Genomic DNA, 25,925 nt, shown 5'->3' with positions numbered 1-25,925 from the left:
CTGAATGTTAAAGCGAAAATTCCTGGGAAATCGAGCGGAGTTACTGTCAGGAGCACGTTCAGTTTCAATTGCTCCTTCTGTCGTCGGCCAGCCAACAATGTGTACATCTCAATAAATGACGATTATTTTTTTTTCACGACTGCTTTATGGCCGTACCGCACTCTAAATGACTTTGCGGCCCGTTTTGATTGCTGACTTGAGCATTCATGCTGCGCCTTCTGTCTCTGCGTTAAAGTGCAATATCTTTAAGCCACGTGCGGCACGGGTTGAGTCACCAAACCTGTCTTTTCGTTCACTTCCTCTTTCGAAGCTTTGAGCACGTGACAAGCTACGTGTGATGCCACTCACAGAATTTAGAGATCGTTCCGGGCAACACCCTTTGAATAAATACAACTTTTTAGCAGCCGCTGAGTACCTGCTAAAAAAAAGAGAAATAACAAGTGAAAAAGGGATGCACGATGGTTATATGAAATCTTTGTAGATTTCGCGGAGTTTTTTTTCTTTGTTCGACATATTTTATTTCCTGCATTACTATATTGACGTTTGCTGGCTTGTTCCCAGTCGTCTGAATGTTCGCGGAACAGAATTAGTGCAACTCATGCTAGCGTACGGAGCTACACAGCCTTTGCATACAAGGTGATAATGAGTTGTATTTGCAACGAAACAGTGTAACTAGCTACATAGCCTTCACATACAAAGTTGTAATGACATCTATTTGAAATAAAATAGTGTATCTCGCCCTGAACGGTACACTTCTTGTAGAGCGGGCCGCGATCACTGCGCTAAAAAGATCCACAAGGTTTGTTAGGCATTTGCCTAAGATGTCTCGACAGTGAGAGGCATCTCCTACGTTTTATTCAGTCGATGTACTGTTCCTTACCCGGTTCCGTTCGAATGCTTTTTCGACGTAATATGGTTTCGCACTGCCTTCAGAGTCACAAGCACTGCAAGTTTTCGCGACGTTATGACGTCGCAAACTTTGGCGGTATGAATTTTATGACGATATCATAAGGTCATGTCAGATGATCACGACATCACATGCCATTGTCGCTTCGCATTGCCTCCGGCATCGGTGGGCCGATCACAGAGGCACATGCAAAAACAGGTTGTGTGTAAAGCTAGCAATAATTGTGATGTCAGCATGACGCCACAGAGCGACGTCATCATGCGATAATTTTTCGCATCACTGGTGTTGACGTTGCCAACGGGGGGCGCCCATTGTCAATTTTAGCTTTTAGGAAGAATGTAATATATCTTCGCCTTATGATATTAATTTTGTTACAGCGTGGTAACAATTTGCAATAACGAGCCAAAGTTGCAGAATAAAATGCAGGGGAAGAGCTCACTTACTCCTCTTCCTGAAAATATTCGTTGATTGCTGTTACTCTTTACCAAGCACTACTATCGGAGCCAAATTAAACATCAACATAGAAGTGATTTAGCAAAGCATTAGGAACTGTGTAGTGCGCGCCGTCCTGCCACCAGCATTGACAAACCCGCAAACAAGACTGAATAGCACTGCATTACCGGAGCCAGAAATCTGACTCACGAGTGGCCAACCGCAAGAGCTTATTTTTTTCTAACCATTATTATGCGAACTGTGCCACACGTCACTGCTGCCATTTCGAGCGAGGCTGATAGTATATGCAACAATTTTCAATTGGCATCGAACTCGCACCCTCAGTAACACACTGGTCTATGAAGTTATCAATTCTTAACGCGATAGCATAAAAAGCTCGTTTCACAGAAATTCCGGCATAGGCGTCTGTGTAGGTGTCGGCGTAGTGAGTTGTGCGCGAAAAATCATCATATTGTCTGTGACTAAAATATCGCGAAAAATGCAAATAAAAATTCCGGGCCCAAGTGGGGATCGAACCCAGGTCGTTTCCTTATTGATCAACCACACAGCCACGCGCCTGCTGGTAAGTACACTGAAAATACCTTCTGCTTAAAAATACAGTCAAAAGCTTTACAAAGACATTCAACATAAAGTATTGCGGTAATAATGCGTTCTACAAGTGTACTATGCCATCGGGCGTCAAAACATAAAATTATCATAATGAGTACATTGCTTAAAGCTGCTCACGCACCACTACAGGCACACACGTTACTGCGCCTATTCCCCATGCAATGGGTGCATAGCAAGTCCCTAAAGATTCCTTGCACTAAATGTAAGAAATATGCACCAAGGACAGGACATCACCATCTCGTTCAACTCTTACAGGTGAAGCTTAAGAATACCTCAATTTTCTTATCTCAGCTACTGTTTTTTTAGACGGGTACACATGGCTACACTTGAGAATGGTTCATGTATTTTTGTTCAGCTCAAGTACGTTTACCCAACATCTACTTTAGCGAATAAGCTGTAAATTTTTTTTCAGCAATGAATGTTACTGAAATTCGCTGTCTACGTTTTTTTGCACGTTTGCATTATTTGTCGCCAATAACACGCTGTAAAAATTCGCGGATTTTCGACAAATAAGTTTTAGAAATTGCACTGACTCTCTCAACTGGCTCCCCACAATTAATGGCAACATTGTGTGTGCCAAAATTTACGTCAAAGCAACAAAAGTGACGGAACCAAGGTGCCAATACATTGTCCGCTGTTCAGAAGGCTACAATCGCGCGTGTTGCTTAGCTGGTTCGGCGAACGAATTTCACGTTGTTGTGGGCCTGCGTCTGACGGGTGCCTAAATATGTTGTGTTGTGGTCGCATGGTTCCCCGTAAAATTAGCTAAACATTCATGAAATATCGATGGTGACGATTGCCCTTTGCCTCGGTAGCAGAGTGTTTTAGCTAGCAGTGCCGGCTCACATCACAGAAACTGTCTACACATTACCGGCTGAAGAGGGCCCATGCACGAGCATTAAAGTAGTGTACCAAACGGGTGCATTACTGTATGGAAACATCTTTTATAACATATACAGGGGGCAGCCCTGTGACCGGACCTAGCGCGTCCTGCGAAAGCCGGCTATTGCTTGGCTATGTATAAACTTCTTCAGCCTAACGAGCGCAATTTTAAACTCCGCTGTTGCCAAATATGTGCACTTTTCTTAAAGCGTCATTAAAAAGCTCTTGTTAGTACACAAACATTTCGATTGAACGATAGTGTTTTACTGGTGACGGCCCCGAAATGGGCAGCGCTCTCGACAGGTGGCGTCCTCTGACAATTGAATACACAAACAGCAATCGCCATTCCTCTTCGGCGATTTTACTTCGCCTCCACATGCCTTTGAATCTCAGCTGTCATATTTCGACAGCTAGAACTTATGCACATGGCACGGTCAGTAAAAGACATAATGCATGCGGCTGTTGAGATTGGGTCACCTTTTTCCTGAGCGCCTGCTTTTTGGCGCTTTCACAGATTTGATGCACCGCGTCTCTGAGACAGCGGCATGCCTTCCCTGTATTCGGTTTGCATGGTCATGGCCAACGTCTATGTCACACGAACACAGTACTGCGGTTTTGTTGTTGCGATTTCTTGCTTACTTAAAATTATCCCCAAGTCTGCCAAGTACTGCTACTATCAGGCCCATTACAGGAATGTCTCAGGAACATAAGAGCCCCATTACTATGACATGGTGAAAAATCGCTGGGGTAGGCCTTTAACGTGTTATAAATGTGTGTAATGTGTTTAACACGTTAAGCACGACATTCGCGCTCAGCACGAACTATTTGAAGGACATTCAGCCCAGTGAGTAACACTACAAACTCGGGAGAATTTTATTTACCGTGATGGTGGTATGTAGTAGATAAGTCGAATGTCAAAGTCTTTTACACTCCGGTAAATCTAGAGAACACCTGCAGAACTATCATTAGAAGGAAGACCAGGTAGTAGTTGCGGAACACCGTGCTACAAGAGCGAACTATAACGAAAGTTCTGCTTCTAGACCGATCCTAGCAGACAACAGGCGAATCCTCGTCTTTGCAAGCTTGGAGCGTTTTTTCGCAGCGCCGCCATCAGTGGTGCACTAGGCCATTGGAAAACTGCCTTCTCGCTTTCGCGTGCTCTTGGACACGCTTTCATCTTTATTTGCTCTAAGAACACATGCTCTGGCAAAAAATTTAAACAGCATTGTACAGCGTTGTACCCAAATGAGCGTAATAAAGATAGCAATTGGCCACCGGCTTCCAAGCTTGGCGCAGACCGAGCGCTGTGCGGAGATTCCTTCAGGGATTTACAGCATTCACAATTTCCTGAAGCAGCGTAGCCCAGACAAAAAAAAAAACGCCTAGGTTTAAGGGCAAAAACAATTCAGGAAATACATTATTACATATAATATAGAAGAGGAGAGAACATGTGACCTATACAGGCAGCACAAAACTGAATCTCGAGACAAAATGAGCCTTGCTATAAGATAAGAGAGTAAAAAAAAAGAGAAACAATTACTTCGTATTTGCATGTTTCGCTGCAAATGCTGTCAAAAGACAATAGTCTTGCGTCTGAAGAGAGTGAAGAAAACGTTTATTTGGTGTTCTGCGCGAGAAAATAGGGGAATTCTATTCTGGAGGCGCTACGTCAGAGTGTCTCGATCCGTGCAGCGAAAGCTAAAGTGCGCATTGAGGCACGTTAGTGAGCCTTCATGTCCGCACGTCTCCGTGTTTTAGGGTGGTGACAACTTCGGTCATGGTTGCTTACAACTGGCTGAAACGGCCGCCATAATTGACGTTCCGCCATGTTGGTTCTCAGCAGTCGCTAATTTACATTAAAGGCCGTGTGGGTTTCAACGAGGAGGCGATAGTGATTTTATAGCAAGTTCTGAAAGCTGTATTTTGTGACTGTGCATTATACGTGGCGCAAAGAAAAATGCTAACTGCAACGTTGGCAAGCATTGGACGAACACCATTAAGTGAAAGCCACATATTGTCAGCAATGAACGACCAAACAGTGTCAAAAACTGCTACAAAGGCTGTTCTAGACTTTATAAAAAGCACTGGACTAGAAACTAGACTGTAGGGTACTATGCTAAGTGGCTACTGTACATACGCACCACCTCTTCTTGTCCCCATCATCACCCTTCATCCCTCTTTCCTTCCCCTCTCCCTTATCCCCTGTGTAGAGTAGCAGGCTAGAGCGAACTAGCTCAGGCCGACCTCTCTGCCTTCTAATAAATTCTCACTCACTCACTCTGAAGCTGTAGGTTTGTTTTCTGAAGCTAGCCGCCGCTTTGTACAAAGGAAAAGACGTGTTAGTGACTAGAGTTTGTATAAACTACCGTTAAAATAGTTCGTTTCTCCCACCTGGTAGACCCACCGCATTGGCGGAGTGAGAATATTTAGGGAGTCTATATTTGTGAGGAGGGGGGGGGGGACCTCGATATTACTGTGAACGAACTTTAACGTCTGCACGGCATTCCTGAAGCGAATTCACCTTGTCACTACAGGCCCCTCAACGGCTTTCTCATGCAAGGCTCGATACGGTGCTGTGTTATATGACGGTACCCATGACGACAATTGAGGCAGACAAACAACTGCGTAGTTCACGATGTTCTCTGTAAACCGCATAACATTCGCTAGCCTGTTTCTCATACCCTGAATACTGCTTCTGTTCGTAGCATATTTTCCTGCAGAAAGTTTAGTTTCTGCGAACGAATCTGCACAATGAACTGCTTAAAACCTTACAAGCTGTAGGCATTGCCAGAAAATAGTAGGGCACTCAATCATATTACACCCCTCCCCCCTAAGCCTGTATGTTAGGCTTGATGAAAAGCAAAGGAGAGCAAGAAGGAACAAACCAAGTTTTTTCAGGTCATACTTTATTGGAAACAGCAACCAAACAGCATTTCGCCTTAATTTTTTCAGACCACCCTGGCTCTTTTGCTGGAATGTTGTGCCCTCACAGTGGGCCTACAATACAGCAATAAGACAAAATTTCATACACGGCGCCGACTACATGTACGAAGTCCATGCGCATTTTTCTCACAAGAACTAAATAACAACTTAGTTCACGATATTAAATAATCTTTGTGGCTATTTATGAAACGAAAGCACGGTGAAAATAACGACGCTGCACCAATCTCCCATAGGGCTTATTTGAGTTATGGGCTAACAACGGACTTGCTTAGTGCACATTTAATGCACTGTTCAGAACCGACAGACAGACAGAAGGATGGACTTAGACGAACAGTGAATATGTCGCATTCTTTGTAATTAAAGTGAAATCCTTTTTGCCATTGTTGAGCGAGTTTCGGTGTGGTTCGGCGTGTCATTGAAGGAAAGAAAGAATACCCCATGGCAAGCCCCACAAAATTATTTGTGTTGCAACTGTGCAAACAAGTTCGTCGGCTCACCACTATACATCTCCGAATGCCCTTTCTGAGCAACCGAGGTGAAAGTGCAGCAACGCGACCATCTGCCAGCAAATGAAGAAGCGAACGCGAGCGTCTGTTTCCGAAGCGTCGCGTTCGTGAGAGTTCGGAAACTGATGAAACGCAGATAGTGAATGCATGCAGGATCACACGCCCGACTAGTCATATAATTAGATTCGTGAACCGCGCTTCTACTACGAGGGTAAATAAAGAAGCATTTTCTACTTAGCCAGCTTTCGCTCGCATAACCCGGCGTAGCCGAACTAAGCCTGATCCATTTTTAAATGCGAAAGGTTTTTTAGCGAACTTCGGCGACATTGAGCGTATCTATCTATCTATCTATCTATCTATCTATCTATCTATCTATCTATCTATCTATCTATCTATCTATCTATCTATCTATCTATCTATCTATCTATCTATCCATCTATCTATCTATCTATCTATCTATCTATCTATCTATCTATCTATCTATCTATCTATCTGTCTATCTATCTATCTATCTATCTATCTATCTGTCTATCTATCTATCTATCTATCTATCTATCTATCTATCTATCTATCTATCTATCTATCTATCTATCTGTCCACCTTTGAGTTTTAGCTCTCCTGGCTGTGTAAATAATGGTATCGATACCAAACTTAGCATGGCATAACATGACTGTATGAAGAACATATTTCACTAGCCGTGAAATATTTTTACATATTTCACATGAAATCATGACATGTATGTCATGAATCTCATGATTTACATCTCAATGTCCTGCAGCTCATGCGGTGGTTTTGTTCACATGGCATGTTGCAATACTAGTATGGTATTGCATGATTGCATGGCGAACACAAGTGATCGACAATGACATGAAAATAATGACATGCGTGTCATATAACAACATAACTACGTGCCACGCACATGATGCGCTCACGGCCGTTTCGCAAGCGTCACATATACCACATTTGGTATTACAGTAGGTGAATGGATGACGAAGGTATACACGTGACTAATGCAAACATGATTATCTAGAAATGCGTGCCATGTAACGAAAGACTACATGCTACGCCCATGATGCGCTTGCAGCTGTTTCGCTAGCTTCACATCTATCGAATTCGCTATTACGTGACGCGAACGGACGACGTAGGTAAGTAAGACGTCCAAAAATGATGATCATGACATGCGTGTCATGTAACAACACGACTACGTCCCACACTCATGATACGCTCGCAGCCGTTTCTCTACCCTCACATATGCCAAAATTTAGTATTGCATCACGTGAATGGATGACGGAGGTATGTGACTAGTGCAAACATGATAATCACGAGAAGTGTGTCTTGTAAGAACACTAATACATGCAACACTCAAGGCGCCAATACACTTCGATGTGACGCAGTGCGCGTGCTCGCCGGCGTTCATTTCCTCGCGGCACGGCGGCGTTGCCACAACAGGCTCCGGTCCTGCCATATACTCGCAGGCACGCGCCGGCCTGCGTTGCTTTGACGCATGCGCCTTTCAGCGCGTCCGGCTTCCCGCTCTCTCGAGAAGAGGGAGACGCAATGTTGTCTGAGTAACGCATCGGCGCGAAATGCAGCATGTCGCACTTCGCACCGGTTGCCGTCCGGCTACTCCGACGGATGCTGGTTGCGCCTGGCGTGAGACTAGAGAGTGCTCGCCTTTCCTAACGTAGCGTCGCTGTGCCCAGTGTGCGCGCACGTCAACGCTGCATTGAAGCATATTGGGCTCTTCATGATGCCCTCGTGGCCGTTTTGCTTGCTCTACATATACGAAATTTGTGCTACGTGACGTCACTGACTGATGAAATGTATGGATGGTGCAAACATGATAATTCTGACGCGCGTGTCATGTAATAACAGGACAACATACCATGGTCATAGCGTGCTCACGGCCATTTCACTAGCTCCACATATAGTAAATTTGGTATCACTTGTCGTGAATAGATGACGAAGATAAGCGACACATCCAAACATCAAGCGAGCCAATCATGAAGGGCCCAATATATTTCAATATAGCGTTGACGCACGCGCACGCTGGGCATAGCGACGCTACATTAGAAAAAAAAAACGCGGGCACTCTATAGTCTGCCGCCAGGCGCGACAAGTATAGTCGGTGCAGCCCGACGGCAAGCGGCACTGCAATACCAACCTGACGCGCTTTCGCGAAATTTTGGCTTATTACCGGGCTTCGCGCCGCCTCTACCCGGACCCCGCACGCGGTTTGGAGAAAGCGGACGAACGACTGCTACGCCGCCTGCAGACGAACACCTTTATCAGTCCGGCGGTCGCCAGGCACTTTTTGCCGGAAATCAATGGCACCTGCTCGACCTGTCATGTCCTCGCCGACACATATCACGTCGTAGCATCGTGCCCAGTTAATCCCGTCCCTTTCTCATCCCCTTTTCCTATCCCAACTAGAGAGGCTTGGGAGGAGCACCTGCTCGGCTGCTCTACCTTGGCTGCGCAACGCTCCTTGGTGGAGCGCGCACGGGCAGCTTCCAGCTCCACTGGCGTCCCGGAATAGGGTCTTGCCACTCTAGCACGCCGATCCGCCACGTCGGCACTCTCTAGTATACTTTTTCTGAAATAAATGTTTTTTACCACCACCACCACGAAATTCGCCATGCTGCATTTCGTGCAGATGCATTACTCAAAGACACGGCGTCTGCCTCTTTTTGTGATGGCGGAACACCGAAAGCGCCGAAACGCGCATGCGTTAAAGCAGCGCAGGGCACCGCGTGCCTGCGAGTATATGGCAGGACCTGCGCCTGGCGTGCAAACACAACGTGACGCGACAAAATGAACGCCAGTGAGCACGCGCTCCACGTCACGTTAAAATGGATTGGCGCCTTGACTGTGGCATGTCGTCATGTTCACATATGTAACGCATATCATGATTATAATGTTTGCACCAGTCACACACCTTCGTCATCTATTGGCGTCCAGTAATGCCAAATTTGGCATATGTGAAGCTAGCGAAATGGCCGCGAGCGCATCATCAGTGTGGCATGAAGTCATGTTGTTACATGACACGCATGTCGTGATGATCATGTTTGGATGTGCCATTTTCCTATGTCGTCTGTTCACGTCGTGTATTACCGAGTTTGGTACATGTGAAGCTAGTGAAACGGGTGCGAGCACATCATGAGCGCAGTGTGTAGTCATGTTGTTACATGACACGCATCTCATGTTTATCGTGTTTGCACCTGTATCATACCTTCGTCATCCATTCACGTTCCGTAATAATAAATTTGTTGTGCCTTGCCGTGGTGGTCTAGTGGCTAGGGCACGCGGATGCTGACCCGCAGGTCGCGGGTTCGAATCCCGGCTGCGGTGGCTGTAATTCCGATGGAGGCGGAAAGGTTGTAGGCCCGTGTGTTCAGATTTTGGTGCACTTTAATAAACAAGAGGTAGTCGAAATCTCCGGAGCCCTCTACTACGGCGTCTCTCATAATCATATGGTGGTTTTGGGACGTTAAACCCCCCATATCAAACGATTTGGTAAAAATTAAGTTAGCAAAACGACCTCCAACGCATCATGAGCGTGGCATGTAGTCATGTTGTTACATGACATGCATGTCATTATTTCCATGTTAGGGTCTGTCACTTGTGTTCACCATACAATCATGCCATACCATACCAGTTTTGCAACATGCCACGTTAACGAAATCACCGCAAGAGCGGCAGGACCATAAATTTTAAATCATGACATTCATGGCATACATGTCATGATTTTTATGTTATTGCTAGTAAAATATCTTCTTCAAACAGTATTGTTAAGCCATACTAAGTTTGGTAATAATACCACTATCTTAACGGCCAGGAGAGCTAAAAGTCGTAGGTGGCTAGATAGGTAGATAGATAGATAGATGGATAGATAGATAGATAGATAGATAGATAGATAGATAGATAGATAGAGAGAGAGATAGATAGATAGATAGATAGATAGATAGATAGATAGATAGATAGATAGATAGATAGATAGATAGATAGATAGATAGATAGATAGATAGATAGATAGATGCGCCCCAAGTCGCCCAAGTTCGCTAAGAAATGCTTCGCGTTTAAAATGGGCTTTGCTCAGCGCCTCGGCTCAACATATATCCTTGCCAAACGAAAAATCCCGAATTTCATGCTGCGTCTCTCAAAGTAAGGAACGTCGATTTTAGAATAATTCCAAAAAACACTGGTGGCGTAGATTGGGAAACAGATTGAATGGCTTGGAAAGAGAAGAAAATAGTATGACAAGCATGGCCGTAGTGCAACCAAGCCGCAAAAAGTACAAAGAAAAGTGAAGAAATATAGCCTCGAGGGAGCATACAAACAAGCGCAGGACAACTCACTTTCTGAAGATTCACGTACCGTACGTTTTCTTCTATTCCGTTTCGAAGGAATCGTACAGGCATTCGATGTTGAGGCTGCTTTAAAACGCAATAGAGGAAAGTCGTAGAAAACCTGAGTTAAAGCGAAGATGCATCGTGCACAAAGTCTAACACCCTGGGGATCCCGCAGTCGCATGGAGCCAAGTCGTTGTGGTTCGCGTTCCTCGTGAATATTTCGGGAATGACCAGTAAAACAAAGTAAAGAACATGAAATACAGAAACTTTTGTGGAAGCTTATTCTGGACTGATGAAGAAGAGAAGTGTAAGCGATGACACATGAACTGCGTTTAACAATTCCTGTGTCTGAATTGCTTGACCGTTAGGAAGCTGTGAACTTCTTGGCTACGTCGCGAAGAACTTGTGTTCTCAGGTGAGCGCAAAATTTCAACTCCCCCCCCCCCTGCCCACTCCTCCAAAAAAATTTGAAAAACTGGAGTATAGTTTAGCTACTTCCTGCCTCTGCGTATTGCTTGTGCCCGAAAGAATAAGCTGGCGTACAGTACTGAAGAACGCCAGATATATGAAGAGACCATCAAAGTTGTGACATCGGCCTCGCCGCGGTGGTCTAGTGGCTAAGGTACTCGGCTGCTGACCCGCAGGTCGCGGGATCAAATCCCGGCTGTGGCGGCTGCATTTCTGACGGAGGCGGAAAAGTTGTAGGCCCGTGTGCTCAGGTTCGGGTGCACGTTAAAGAACCTCAGGTGGTCGAAATCTCCGGAGCCCTCTACTACGGCGTCTCTCATAATCATATGGTGGTTTCGGGATGATAAACCCCACATATCAATCAAATTTGGTATAGGTTAGGTTAGCGAAACGGCCTCCAGCGCATCATGAGCGTGGCGTGTAGTGATGTTGTTACATGACATGCATGTCATGCATCTATTCCCTTGCTTCTTTGCTTCGAATTTGGTATATGTTAGGTTAGCGAAACGGCCTCCAGCGCATCATGAGCGTGGCATGTAGTCATGTTGTTACATGACATGCATGTCATGCATCTATTCCCTTGCTTCTTTTCTTCGAACACATCTTTACACACATATTCACTGTGTGCGCAATAAAAAACTATTCTAAAACTCACGCTTTCTGTCATTGCTATTTTGTTCAATGCCTCCGATTTTTTTATTGTTACACATTGACTTTCAACTTGAGAAAAGAGAAAATACGCTTCTGAAGATCAAAGTGAGGACACCATTGTGATGGCCAGTTTTTTTTTTTTAGCTCGCCCCGCCGCGGTGGTCTAGTGGCTAAGGTACTCGGCTGCTGACCCGCAGGTCGCGGGATCGAATCCCGGCTGCGGCGGCTGCATTTCCGATGGAGGCGGAAATGTTGTAGGCCCGTGTGCTCAGATTTGGGTGCACGTTAAAGAACCCCAGGTGGTCAAAATTTCCGGAGTCCTCCACTACGGCGTCTCTCATAATCATATGGTGGTTTTGGGACGTTAAACCCCACAAATCAATCAATCAGTTTTTTTAGCTCAAGTGTAAGGTGAAACATATTCCATCTTGGCAGCACTCGTACAGATTGGTTTAGGGGACTCACTCTTAATGTCTATTGCACTTCATTCAAAAAGTGATTTTTGAAATGGTTGCTAATAATGTTAATACTAATAGAAATACTATTTATATTATTAGTAGTAACATTATAATTGGCAATATTTATATTAATATTACATTGACAAGACACGCGGACAAGCCGAGACCCTAAAGCAGAGGTTTGAAACTCACCTCAGCTATTGCGCGCCACACTCACAAAATTTTGTCCTGAATAGGTTGGGAAAGTGAAGTTAGAAGCGAAAGAGGGAGGAGCACTTTAAGAAAATGGCCAAATAACACTCTCATTCACAAGTGGTCCTTCCCGTATCATCTATATGAAAAATTTCTGAACGGAATGCGGCGTCATGATCCAAAGAACACATAAATACTGGTCTCGAGAATAAGTGAAATATTCAACATGGACACCGATACTGAAAAAAGTTTTGTTTCATGATTATAATTCAGGACACGGTGTATACATGGGGAGCCCACGAAAAAAAATTCTTTGACAGCAGTCATGTGCTTGAAGGCTATATACATTACGAAAATTACAAGAAACAAAAAAGTATACTGGGCAGAAACAGCTTTTTTTTTTCGTTGGCCGCAACGGGCCGCAAGCAAAAAAAAAAGCGCCGCGAACCACACATGGCCCGCTGGCCGCATGTTCAAGATTCCTGTCCTAAGATGCCTAGCTTCTTCAAGGGAAGCCCTGCCGCGAAGGAAAATGTGTGCCATCACGTAGAAATGCACTCTCTTCAAAGCAATCAAATAACAAGTGCCTCATGAAGCCTACTGCTTGAGAACAAAAAAAAAACAAACTGCAACAAATCGTCAATTGCAACAATGTGTCAGACAAGTGCTAGAAAGTGAATTAGTTCATAGGGCTTCTATATTTCACTGAATCTAGAAAGAAAAAAAAGACTATACAGAAGAAAACTTTCCTTAGGATGTTCTGCATGAAAACACACGACTCCAACATACTTAACTGTCTTGTTGCTTTCATGTCACTTGTTTATTGGATTCATTATGCACCGGTCTCTTATACTTGCTTTGCTTTGCCAACTCTACTGTATTGGCTACGTGCCTATGAAGTTTGGCTTCGGCACGCTTGTGCTTGCACTCCGGAAGCTCGTTGGTATTCTGCGTCTCTCGCTTCTGAGCACGACTCTGCTTCAAGATGTCTAGCCGGTTTCACTTCGTTTGGCCGGGACGTCGTGAAACTTGACGCATTTATGCGATCCCTGCAATCTGAAAGTGCGCTTGTAAGTTGTATTTCACTCAAGTGAAGATATAGTATTTCGTCTCTTGCGCTAAACTGTTGAGGGCACGATGAAATCACGTTCTTGATTAGGGCTACCTTTAACACCGAATACAATGTCTGTCGTTGTCAAACGATTGCAAACTTTCTGTACTACTTTCCGTCGTTTTATATTGACAGACTAGTCACGCACTCCAGCTATATTTTTGACTAATATTGGTAACAATCAGCTTCGAACCATGGTCCTTAGCGTCAGAGCTGTGGATGTCCACATATTCTGTTATGCTATGTTTGCACTTAACAAGGGGGGGGGGGGGCGGGAGAAGATGAACAACAAGAGAGAATGAAGGGAGGTTAACCAGGCACATGCCCGGATTGCTACCCTACGCTGGGGGAATGGGAAGGGGGCATAAAGATGAGAGAGAGAGAGGAAAGAGACCAGACTGCGTGATGAAGTATGACGCAGCACTCAGAACCACGAACTACAAGAGAAAGTAAAGTAAAGCGCTGATACACCAGTGCACTCCTTAGTTAGGAAAAGTGACTCAGAGACTTTTTTCTTTGAATAAAATCATTTGATTTTCTTATTGTTCATCTATAGAGGCCTGATACACCTTCACCACTGGGCCCACTGGACCACTGACAATGGTGCAGAGGTGCGTCCAAAACCATTCCGGGCAGCTCACCGCCGATTAGCACGTCTAATATCATCATCATGATGATATGACTGTACTTGCATTCACAAGAAAGTCCCTTAATAAATTGAAGCTTGAGATAATCTTCCAACGCTTTCAACTTGTGGGACAGCACAAATTATTAGGGGTTATTTCCGACAAGCGTCTGCCATGGACTAAACAGATAAGTTCATTAGAGGAAAAAGTCAACTATTTCATCAATATTTCACGTCAACTGACCGCAGTGAGATGGAATAGCTCATGTTTTTCTTTTATTGCGTGTACATTCAGCAATCATTACACAAAAGATAGTTTACTCGGCCCTGCTTCTACATGGCATATCGCGTAATCTAGAGTAGAGGATTCAAATATTATTGGCCAGAAGCTTTCGCATATGTATTGGTGTACCGCGACAGTCTGCCAGTGCATTCATGATCGCGAAGTCTCGTCAAACGACCTTTTCTTGCTAAGATTGATTTGATATGTGGCATTCAATGCTCCAAAACCACCATATTGTCACCATATGTGCTAAACGTCTCAAAGATTGCTGAACCTCTTACAAAACTAACAAAAGACGACGTGCCCTTCACGTGGGAGAGCGAGCAACAGAAAGTTTTTGACGAATTTAGAAAACGGCTACAAGGTTCACCAATACTTGCCCAATTCAATGAGACAGCCGACACTGAAGTCCATACTGATGCTAGCGATGTCGGCCTCGGCGTCATCCTGGTCCAGTGGCAAAATGTGCAAGAGAAAGTGTTAGCCTATGCCAGCCGCAAACTCTCAAAAGCTGAGGCAAACTACTCTGAAACTGAAAACGAGTGCCTCACAATCATTGGGGCAATAAACAAGTTTCGACCCTACCTTTATGGTAGACTGCATAGAGCTGTCAGTGACCACCATGCTTTATGCTGGCTGGAAAATCTCAAGGATCCGTCAGGTCGACTAGCAAGATGAAGCCTTAGGATGCAGTAGTATGTCAGTACTGTCGTATACAATACTGGAAGGAAACACAGCGATGCCAACTGCCTGTCACGCTATCCCGTCGATTCAGGTGTACCTGAAGATGAAGACTTCTTGTTTCTAGGCATTGTCGACGCATCCGAAATTGCTCAACAACAACGAGATGACCCGGCTTTGCTGGTGCTTATACAACACCTGCAGGGTCTCGACGTTCAAGTCCCTCACATATTCTCCAGAGGGCTCTCCACCTTCTGCCTTCAACGAAGTATCCTTTGCAGGAGAAACTTCGAACCTGATGGCGAAACGTTATTACTAGTCGTACCCACAGCCATGCGAGAGGAAATTCTGCATTCATGCCACGACGAGCCAACATCTGGAAACATGGGTATGAGCCGAACATTATCCAGTATTCGCCTGAAGTACTATTAGCCTAAGTTGCTCGCATCAGAGCAGCGCTACGTGAAAACTGGTCGTCAATGTTAATGGCGCAAAACCTAACCCGGAAAACCAGCCGGCCTTCTCCAGCCAATAGACCCTCCATGCACCATTTTAACCAGTCGGCATGGACTTCCTAGGAGTTTTCCCGACATCATGTGCAGGCAAGAAATGGATAGTCGTAGCGACAGACTATCTGACCCGTTATGCTGGGACTGACTTTCTGTACAGTGCGACAGCTGCCGAAGTCGCCATTTTTTGTGAACAACATAGCGCTCAGACATGGTGCGCCCATCGTCGTTGTTACGAATCGGGGCACCACGTTTACTGCAGACATAATGCAACACCTAAAGCGCATCGCAAATACCGATCACAGAAGAACAACGGCGTATCACCCTCAGTCAAATGACTTAACCGAACGCCTCAACAGAACTTTGGCCGACTTTATAGCAATGTATGTCGATGTTGAACATGAACAGTGGGATCAAATATTAACCTACATAACATTCGCATATAATACAGCCGTTCAAGAAACAACCCCCGTTGCCCCTTTCTAATTCAACCGATGGGTGACCACCCCACTGGATGCCATGTTACCACTACGGGACGAAAGCAGCTTGCCACCTGACTTAGATGACTTCTTGGAAAGAGCCGAAGGAGCACGACAAATGGCAAGATACCAAATACGCCGCCAACAGTGGGTCTATTCTAGTCGGCACAACAAGCGACGCAGTGACGCACTTTATCATCCCGGTGACAAAGTGTGGATATGAATCCCAGTGCGCCGCCACAGACTCTCTGAAAAGCTTCTTTACCGATACTTCGGCCCTTATGAAGTACTTCGCCGTATCAGCGACGTCATTTATGAAGTCAGATCCTCTGGACACGAGAGCTCAGGACGCCGCAATCCCACAGAAGAGGTACACGTAGTCCGCATGAAGCCCTATCATGACAGATCATCGGAAAACGAGTGATAGTGCGCATGTATCTTTTCACTGTCTCAAGCATCGGGACGATGCGTCTGAGGAGGGGGATAATGCCGGGACAGGTTGGCCATGTTCAAGTATCCCAACTCAATCATCGTGGCACGAGCACCAGGCAAGACCCGGCTGGCACGCGCCACGCGTTCGTGCGATCGGGCTACGAGGAAGAGGAAGACAGTTGGATCTGTGCAACTCGACTACTCGGACTTCGACGACCATAGTCACCAGACTCGTGGGCACAATTTCGCCTTAATAAGGACGCTTGTTTCTTTTTAGCCTGCTTGCCTCAACATCACTACAGTATGAATACGATAGGCGCCTTAGTGGAAGGCTCCGGAAGTTTCGACCACCTGGGGTCCTTTAACGTGCATGCAAATCTGAGCACACGGGCCTACAGCATTGTCGCCTCCATCGTAAATGGAGCTGCCTCAGCCGGGATTCAATCCCGTGACCTGCGGGTCAGCAACCGAGTACCTTAGCCATTAAACCACCACGGTAGGGCTTTCTATGCTATGAGATTCACGACGAAAACTTGTCGACAATATTTCCGGTTGGCAACTGAACCCATTAACCATCCGCTATACAAAGTGTTTCGGGAGAGACCTGCCACACGGATACGTAAAAATTACGTGGAGTCCAAAAGTTTACTGCCAACGCACGAGTGCTGACCTCCATCCGCATCCGATCCACCAAGGCGACTAAGTTTTAACTAATAAAACTTTTATTCAAATTCTAACTTGTGAGAATGATGTGGCTATAGTTGCAGTAAAGCAATTAACTTTAACATTTCTGTACACCAAACATCAATATAGTATTCACTTGTAGTAGCTCTTCGTTCACTAGTAGCTCTTCGTCGGCATTCTTTATACCTGTATACTCAGAGAAAAAGCTTTTAAGCTCAGCCATGTAAAACATCCACTATAGCAGAGCTTCATGCAAATTTTTGTGCTTTACCCTTCATATGTTTACAGTCAGGCCCTCTTCGTATGGCAGTTGGGCAGTCCTCAGTGACTCACAATCCTCATTAGCTTCTTTAAAAGGAATCAGCTTGGCAAACAAAGCTAGCATGCTCGCGTATGAAGTACACAGGACTTGCGTTATAGTAAAATATTTAGGTCACACCATAATATTTCAGCAGGTTCCAAGTCACTGTGAAATCACAGGAAATGACACAGCGGATGGCATGGCACATACAGTGCGTCAGTAGAATTATATATCACTGTTACCTCTACCGATGAGTGATGTCTAATAAATAGGTTAAGCTGTCAATCGTCCAAGAAAATTTTGTTCCAGAAAGGCGCGCAAAACTTCCGGCTGTTTAGCATTGATACCGGCGTAGAACTTAATATTCCGTTAAAGGTTGGCCGATATGTTTAAACATCATTCATATAGGCTTCGACTGCACCCCGCCTACACAAGGGCCTTCCTCTAAAGAATTGGAAAAGCTGGCATTCCCCCTGCTCATGTAGACAAGCTGAAAAAGACGTTGGGCGCAATCTTCTACATTGTAATCACTACAACGGACCTCGAAATAAACTTTCTCAAAAACGAACCTTCGGAGCGCCAATGTTTCTCGATACGGCCTCATCAAGTGTGGGGTCTTCGAGACGGGTTTCATTGCTCCCATATTAGAGTACCAAGCATACTATAAAACGTTACTTACCTTTTACACAAATAATTGAATAAGCGACCTCCATAAGTAGCGAAAAGTTTGGGTTCATGGCCAAAAGAAAACCTACAAGCCAATGCTGCGCGTTCACACTCTGGAAAATTCAGAAATATCTCAAAAGTAGTAAACCAAAGTAAAATGTGTAAGTGTTATTCTTAACCATTCTTGTTATTCTTAACGAGTAAGTGTTATTCTTAACCAGTATATACCACAACGATATTCTTGTGTTTGAATACAATATTTATGTGAACACCTTTGTGAACACTTTTCACTGCTTCGGAAACAATATTACTTTTGACATTTTAGTAAAATGTCATGTATTGAGAGCCTTTAACTTGCGTGATTACTTGTGTTTTTCCGAATTATGTGGGGTGTGGATCGATTTATGTATTGCAAAACTAGGACGCGGTGCCTAAGTGCCGTGTACCTATGTATATCCTTGTGAGTGATCCCTAATATGCGATGTCGACTGTTGTGCAAGAGAAGACGAATAGCCGGCTGCCCGCATTGGTACCAACCTCTTCTTATAAACATTTATTGAAAAAAAGATATGAGATGAGTTCGTTGTTGTCTACCATCAGATGTTTATATTTTTGTTGGGGTAGCTCCAAAAATTTCATGACTTTTAAAACACCACACCTTTTATATTATCCTGCTTTTGTCCTTGCCTAGAGAAATAAGTCTACTTATCCGCTACAGTGACCATGTTAAAACAAATACAATTTTTGGGTATTTTATATTAAAATATAATACATAAGCATCACGATTTGCAAACCTCTGACAGTCAATCATCGCAGACAGTTTAAGGTCGAGATAGGGCGCAAGCTTTATTCGCGAGGGCAGCAAATGCGAAGGCAAAAGTATTTTTATGGTGCCATAAACTTTGACCTGATCCCTTGTTTTCGAAAGCGAGAATTAGCTGCCGACCATGGAACTCGTCGCCAAGGTTACCCTCTCCCAGCGCAAGGTCAAAGAGTTTGTTTTTCATGAAGTGGTTGCTTTGTAGTTTCACAATATTTTTTTGCCGCATAACTCCTTTATACATCACAGTAAACATAAAGAGCACCATCGCATTACGGCGAAGATCTGAGCCGCACTGCGCGTTTTATTCCTCATAGCGCACCATAACATTTAGGGTGACTGATCAGTGCCGGCAGTTTTAAACAAAGAGCGTGATAAAAGCTGGAAAGAACAGTTCAGGAAATGAGAGAGGCCGAGGGCGATTCGGGTGGCGACTTCCAAGTTTTATTGGGCAGTAGTAAGCTCCAGCGGAAAAAAAAGTGTATACAATCACACAAAAAGAAAAAAAATAATTATATGTCATATTGAATTCTACATGTCATTCTCCTCATAACGTTAAAAGGGCAAGCTTCGCTAATGAAAAAAATTCCATGAGTTATGAAGATAATTATGGTTGCTTAAGCTCCTAAACAGTGTTTCTTCCCGGAACTTTCTCTGATTTAAAATTTTGCCAAAGGCGTTTCTGAAAGCAGATGCAGTTGGCATGCTAGAGTTAAGCTAATGTTGCGTTATCGTCCGCTTTCCATTTGTCCGTAAGGTCAATAAGCTACAGGGTAAGTCACGGTGCAACCTTTTATTCCTCTTAGCAATGCCTATTGAAGCAATCTGTGTATACGCTCAAGCGGTCTTTCATTCGTGATTGTTTTACGATTATTCTTTTTTTTTTTAATGTGCCGAGATGACTGTGTAGGAAAACATTCTACTACGACGCACCGTGTGTCGGTTAAAATTCCAGATGAATATTAACGCTTTTGTGTGATTGTCCGCGGTGGTTCTTGTAGATCAAAGTGGTAGGAGCGGCAGTGGAGGTGCGCCGTAAACTTTGCCGGCCAATTTGATCTGCAGAGGAAGCTTTGCTGGAAAATGGTCGACTAGCACAAGTCAGAATCTTTCAAGGGAGGCCTTTTTTTTTTTCTGGAGTCGCGTGACTCAAACAACGAGAGAGTGCAATAACGGAACTTACGAATATAGTTTCAGGCGAAAATGATAGTTCGTGCTTCTTTTTTGTCGTGCAATCTGATAATTCGCGTGGTTATGTGCTCTAAACCACGATACGAATACGAAAAACGCAGTAGTGTAGAGGTTCGGACACTTGGACCTCGAGGGGTTTGCTAACGTGCCCTTAAATATAAACACACTGGACTCTCGCCTGTCGCCTCATGTGCCAGGATTCAATCCTGCGACCTTCGAGTGCGCCGCCAAGCACAATAACAACTGCGCAACCGTGGTGGGTGGTGTGAACGAAGTTCTGTAAGTGCAAAAGGATGAAGTTGATTGATATGTATGGTTTAACGTCCCAAAACCACCATATGATTATGAGAGACGCCGTAGTGGAGGGCTCCGGAAATTTCGACCACCTGGGGTTCTTTAACGTGCACCCAAATCTGAGCACAGGGGCCTACAACATTTCCGCCTCCATCGGAAATGTAGCCGCCGCAGCCGGGATTTGAACCCGCGACCTGCGGGTCAGCAGCCGAGTACCTTAGCCACTAGACCACCGCGGCGGGGCCAAAAGGATGAAGTGTATTTGTTCAACTATCTGTGGTTTACCAGGCTTTCGTGTCGACATAATAAAGACTGGCTTCGTAAAATAGGTGAGTGTAAATATACAGACAGAGAAATACTAGGATAAAAGGAGGTTTTTTATATTCCGTGAAGAGATAGAATAAATGCATTAGGACGTTTACAGTTGTTCTGTATGTAAAAATTATTATGTGTGATTTAAGGTCTTTGAAAACCCTGGGCAATAAAAAAAAAATGTGTGAATGGAAATTCTGGGTTGTTACGCGCAATTTGACGATCTTTCGTTTCTTTCGTTCAATTACACTATGTACGCAAACATTTCTGCGCTGTTTTCAGATGAATAATATTATACTTCTTGATTTGTGCTACTATTTCGTACTCTTTGTAGGCATATTTGCCACTAGAAAAAGCTCACACGGAAAAATGCGAGCACGACCAGATGAGCAGCCGCGGAACAAAAGGCGTCGAATACACATGCCGCCTGTGTCGTCATCCTAGTTTTCTGTGTGCGTTTTTTAACGACAAATATGCCTTCAAACTCACGTCAACCAGGCCAAGAACAAGGGCTCCTCTAGCATTGATATGTGGGGTTTAACGTCCCAAAACCACCATATGATTATGAGGGACGCCGTAGTGGAGGGCTCCGGAAATTTCCACCACCTGGGGTTCTTTAACGTGCACCCTAATTTGAGCACACGGGCTCCTCTAGCATCCTCTTGCCTATTGTATTCGATATGCGTAGTTATTGCAATCGTATGCACAAACTCACGCCATGTTCGTCAGGTTCCTGCTAAAAACAATTTGCGTCTGCTTACCTGATCTATAGGTGAACTAATATACACAGAAAGTTGGTTGTATATGAGGCTGAATATATGAACAATAAATAATTTTCCAGAAGAATCAGGCACCACATAAAACTTCGACGTGTTTTATAGAATTCCTGAGATGCATTAGAAAATAAATAATCTTATAATCGAATCACATTACGTAGTAGTCACTTCGTGTTCACAAGTGAAACCGTTGCGCATGAATTACGACTCATAAAAAAATACATCGAGCACGATAAGCCAAAGCGTTGCCCTGGTTTCTTATCTACAAAAGATGGGCCGCCAGTCCTACATATCTTGCTACTGCATTGTCGCAAAAAACATCGTTTGGGATGCAATCGAAAGGCGATAAACAGTATCCGCATGCACCGTCCCTCGTTGGACACACCGTATTGAACACGCTCACCAACAATGAAACGCACTTCTCAACTGTGCGCAAAGCTAAAATTACATTTTCCTCACTATAACTCAGAGCATGGGTGCAAGGGTGGAACACAAAAACGCGTGAGGGAGTGTGTCATGATAATGCCATCGGCCTCTCTTGAGACGGCTCTAGAAAACAAATTATCGTAATAATTAAATACTTTCGCAAATGCTTTGCAGACTGCGGCCACATTATATTGTTCTGAAAATAGGAGCAATTATTTACGCAACCCATTTACAGAACCAAGAGTAAACCCTGCAACTCCCCTTCCTCATGTCGCTGTCATTGGGATCCGAGACTTTTGAATCGAAGATTCGTGACTTCTCTGGATCAAACTTGGACAGGCTATAGGCTGTAAGAAGAGCTGGAAGTATAGCGCCGTGTGAAAGGAGGTATTCACCGGCAGGTTGTGCATTTCTAGCGTGTGACAGTCAAGCAGTTAAAATGGAAAGATTGCCGAAAAAAATAGTCAATGAAATCAAAGTCATCGCTATTTCTATTTATATCCTAAAGCATTATACAGAAATTGTTCTCAAGTTTTCGGTGAAGGTTTACGAAACTAGTTTTAGTGTGAGAACTTTGTAGCAAATAGATAGATAGATAGATAGATAGATAGATAGATAGATAGATAGATAGATAGATAGATAGATAGATAGATAGATAGATTAAAAGATTCTGGAGTTGGATCATAAATCATTCACATTTGAATATAAATGCAATATATATTTGTATTATTATGCCTCTCACGTTATAGAGCCCTGTACTTTAATGCAGCACACTTTCTGTGACGACAACAGCTAATTACTTGGTTATGCCTGTAGCATATCGTAGTAATACTTGACAACATACGCATTTAGGTTGCAGATGGATGTGAAAGCTGGCAATGGGAATTACAGGGCACATTTCCAATATCTGCGCCTGTCCAACCAGGAGAAGAAATATTGTCTCATAAAACAGTCCGAACGACGTGCTGTAGGTTTTGGGTCTTATTTCAGTTAGCCCTGTCAATGACCTCAGCCAGCTATCTAGGCACGCATGCCACCCCCATCCACTTCTTTCAGTATTGCTGTACGATATGTATAAGCGAACACCTAAATCACTGAATGTCTACTGTTCCACGCTGTGCTGTTTGCTCTCACTGTGATCACTGCGATAGAAGGACAAGATTGACAGAGAAAGTGGACAACTAAAAGAAAAACAAGGGGGCGACAACCAATACAGAAAACAATCATTCAGGCCCTCCGGAAGTGGCTGCCAGATTGTTGTTGACGTACTCAGATGACAGAGGAGAGCGAAAAAAATAGGGGACGCCTTTACCGGACGGCAACCATCCGAAAACAAGGCATTGCAAAGCCTGTGATCTCACTGCACATCACCGGCTGAGGCGCCCACGCTGCTGGGGTTGTATGAATGAAGAAGCGGGTCCTTCCGAGTTCGATGTAATTTATATGATTATCCGGGATTCTCGGTAAAAACAGCTAAACATGTAAACAGTAAAAGCAAGCAGCAAAAGGGTAAACAGAATTACCTCATACGCCGAATCTTTACATTGTTGTGCATTCTTCAAAGCGAAGCAGGAACTTCTTTTATTTTCGTTCCACATTAGCACACGGCAAGAATATGTTGTAAATAGAAATTATTTGAAGGTTGTTTAGGACAAGATGCTTTTTCGTGCAAGAAATAAGAAGTTATGAGGCTGTATTTACTAGTCATATGTTTGTTCTTTTACGTGTGGTATCAAATCATTTTCCCCTCCAATATTCTTCTGTTGAATGACCCCGTCAATACGTCGTTTTCGACAAATTCTATTAGAGATCATTGATCTCCACCATAAGAAAGATCGACGGAGCATCCCAGCTGGAAGATTTTTGTGCCAATACATATCAATACTCAATCTGCTGTTATGTGATGCCTAAAACAAAACAATTTGCATTTTGCTTTTTGGGAGAAAGCTTTCTAAAGCGGCACCCGTTCGTTCCTTGTAGTCGTAGTCGTAGTGTGTAACAAGTGTTACATTTGGACCTGCAAGGTGGTGCTGGTGGGAGATTTCTCCTTTGCTTTGTTGAACAATAAAACTTTGCGGCGTGCGCGTTAACTAAAAGCCGAATGCTTCTATCTCTCATTCCTCATTAGCAGCCATTGACATGTACATTGAGCCCTATCTGACAAGAAAGGGTTGCTACGTTATACTCGCTGGGTGTAACCTCCTTAGTTTTAGAAAGGTTTAGCGAGCGTTGAGCCGCAGTGCCATGAATACAATGAACTACAGGTTTTCCCGCTCACTTTAATACAAATGCCAGCCTAAATAATCCATACGGCTTTGATATATTCTGAGCGCCAAGCTATTTATTCCGTGTGCCAAACATTTAATCCAGGCACCAACATATTTAATCCAAGCGCCAACTGAATGAGGCCGCATGCCAGTGAGTTTAATCCAAGTGTCGTCATGTTTAATCTAATTGCCACAGCTTTAATTCAGGTGCCAGCAAGTTTAATCCAAGCACCAAAAACACATGGTTTGCTGCTTTATACAGTCAAAATGTCGGAGTAACGTGAACATAAAGGGACAGGAAAAACATTTCACCCAACTATACTAGCTAGCACTTATGAAATGTGGTGCGGTGCAACTTCCCCTTAACGTTTTGGTGTGATAGCTTCAAAATAATTAAAAAATGAACAGTGCGCATTTATTGCATTTACGGGTACTAAATGTATTTGCTTATTGAGTACACGTCAGTCTATGATTCATTGCTGCTGCATTATTCCGGCTAATCATCTACACAATAGCATATGCAGAAACTCATGTCGTCTGCTCAGCAGACGGTATTTGGCTGCTTATTCGCTGATGCGTTCGCAGTGATCTGCTCCGCCCGATGAGAACGATGGTGACTGACAGACGATATTCGTTCGTTTTTAAAACCAGACAGAACCATACAAAACACTAAACATGCACTTATTTGGGTTCATTCACAAGTAATTTTTTTACGAAAGCATTAAAGAAAATACTCCTGTGTTTAAGTAACAGACGACGCTTGTGTTGCTGAAGCGTGTTTGCTTGAATTACGTGTCGATACACATAATTTTGTGTGAATAAAAAATATAAGCTATATTGAATGTAAAGTATAATTTATGCTGGCAACACCAGGATCATGAGTTTACGTCCAATCATTGCCAGACAAAATTCTCAACGAATGATCTTTAATTCGTTCTTCCTCGTGAGGGCCTCTTAATGTCTTGATTATATATTTGCTCTGCCCGTCACTACCCACGGCTAGGTTTTTGAAATCTTAGTATGCATCCCGGCACTCCCATAACCATATTCTGTTTTTCAAATTACATGACCTGGCCCGGTCATGTAATGCTATGCAAACTGAATTATGAGCTTTGTTAACAAACATAAATATTCATTAACATGTTTCTGCTTTTTCTTTTGTTGCCATTGAAATGACTCTACCTGGGCCAAGCACTCATCTACAAACTTGTACATAGCAAAGTATAAGCACTCCAAACATGGCTCAAGTGAACCACGACAGTAATTTTTTTTTCGCTAATACTAGCGGTGAATACCAATATAAAGGATTTATTCTACCCTCCGACTATTGTCTTTTATAATGTAGGAAATGCATTTCAATCGCACTGCCACTGTTACGCCCTGTATTTTGCTTTTTGTGCATGGAATAAACTGACTGGCGCTTGAATCAAAGTCATTGGCGATTGGATTAAACACGGTAGCAATTGGATTAAACTCACTGGCACGCGGCCTCATTGAGTTAGCGCTTGGATTAAATATGTTGGCGCTTGGATTAACTGTTTGGCACATGGATTAAATAGCTCGGCGCTCAGATTATTTTCAATGGCATGCCGATTATTCAAGCTGGCACTTAGAATAAAATGAGCGGGAAAACCTATAGTATATACC

The sequence above is a fragment of the Rhipicephalus microplus genome, chromosome 1, assembly GCF_043290135.1.
Source record: "Rhipicephalus microplus isolate Deutch F79 chromosome 1, USDA_Rmic, whole genome shotgun sequence".
Lineage (NCBI taxonomy): Eukaryota > Metazoa > Arthropoda > Arachnida > Ixodida > Ixodidae > Rhipicephalus > Rhipicephalus microplus.
This window is presented reverse-complemented; position numbering follows the sequence as displayed.